Below are 1,723 nucleotides of genomic sequence, written 5' to 3' on the forward strand. Positions count from 1 at the left end.
TTGGGTTTTCCATGTAGAGTATCATGTCATCTGCGAAAAGTGAAAGTTTGATTTCTTCTTTGCCAATTCTGATGCCTTTTATTTCCTTTTGTTGTCTGATTGCTGATGCTAGGACTTCCAGCACTATGTTAAACAGCAGTGTTGAGAGTGGACACCCCTGTTGTGTTCCTGATCTCAGGGGGAAAGCTCTCAGTTTTTCCCCATTGAGGATAATATTGGCTGTGGGCTTTTCATAAACTGCTTTTATAATGTTTAGGTAAGTTCCTTCTATTCCGACTTTCTCAAGGGTTTTTATTAAGAAAGGGTGCTGTATTTTGTCAAATGCTTTTTCTGCATCGATCGACAGGATCATATGGTTTTTTTTTCTTCTTTTGTTAATGTGATGGATCACACTGATGGATATGCGAATATTGAACCAGCCCTATAACCCTGGAATGAATCCCACTTGATCATGATGGATAATTCTTTTTATGTGCTGTTGGATTCGATTTGCTAGTATCTTGTTGAGTATTTTTGCATCTGTATTCATTAAGGATATTGGTCTATAGTTCTCTTTTTTTTGCTGGGTTTCTGTCTGGTTTGGGTATCAGGGTGATGCTGGCTTCGTAGAATGAGTTTGGAAGTTTTCCTTCTATTTCTATTTTTTGGAATAGTTTGAGAAGAATGGGTATGAGCTCTGCTTTAAATGTCTGGTAGAATTCCCCTGGGAAGCCATCTGGCCCTGGGCTCTTATTCATTGGGAGGTTTTTGATAATGGATTTGATTTCTTCCCTGGTTATTGGTCTATTCATGCTTTTTATCTCTTCCTGTTTGAATTTTGGCAGTGTATGCACATTTAGGAATTTGTCCATTTCTTCTGTGTTGTCCAGTTTGTTGGCATATATTTTTTCAAAGTAATCTCTGATGATTGCTTGTATTTCCAATGGATTGGTTGTAATAGATCCTTTTTCATTCACGATTTTGTCTATCTGGGTGCTCTCTCTTTCTTTCTGAGGAGGCTGGCTAGAGGTTTACTGATTTTGTTTATTTTTTCAAAGAACCAACTCTTTGTGTCATTGATCTGCTCAACTGTTCTTTTGCATTCTATATTGTTTATTTCTGCCCTGATCTTTATTATTTCTTTTCTTCTGCTGGGTTTGGGGTGCTCTTGCTGCTTCCCTTCTAGTTCCAGTAGGTGCTCTGTTAAATTCTGAATTTGTGCTTTTTATAGTTTGTTAAGATTGGCCTGGATTGCAATATACTTTCCTCTTAGGACTGCCTTTGCTGCATCCCAGAGATTTTGGATTGTTGTATTTTCGTTTTTGTTAGTTTCAATATATTTTTTAATTACTTCTCTGATTGCCTGATTAACGCAATCATTATTTAGTAGGGTGGTTTTTAACCTCCACATTTTTGGAGGTTTTCCAGACTTTTTTCTGTGGTTTATTTCAAGTTTCATAGCATTGTGATCTGAAAGTGTGCATGGTATGATCTCTATTCGTTTATATTTATGGAGGGCTGCTTTATGCCCCAGTATGTGGTCAATCTTGGAGAATGTGCCATGTGCACTTGAGAAGAATGTGAATTTCCTATCTTCAGGATGCAGAGTTCTAAATATATCTATCAGTTCCATCTGTTCCAATGTGTCATTTAGGTCCATTGTTTCTTTAGTGATTTTCTGTCTGGTTGATCTATCCATTGCTGTCAGTGGAGCATTAAAGTCCCCTGCAATTAGCACATTTTT

This window comes from Suricata suricatta, chromosome 15, assembly GCF_006229205.1.
Source record: "Suricata suricatta isolate VVHF042 chromosome 15, meerkat_22Aug2017_6uvM2_HiC, whole genome shotgun sequence".
Taxonomy (NCBI): Eukaryota; Metazoa; Chordata; class Mammalia; order Carnivora; family Herpestidae; genus Suricata; species Suricata suricatta.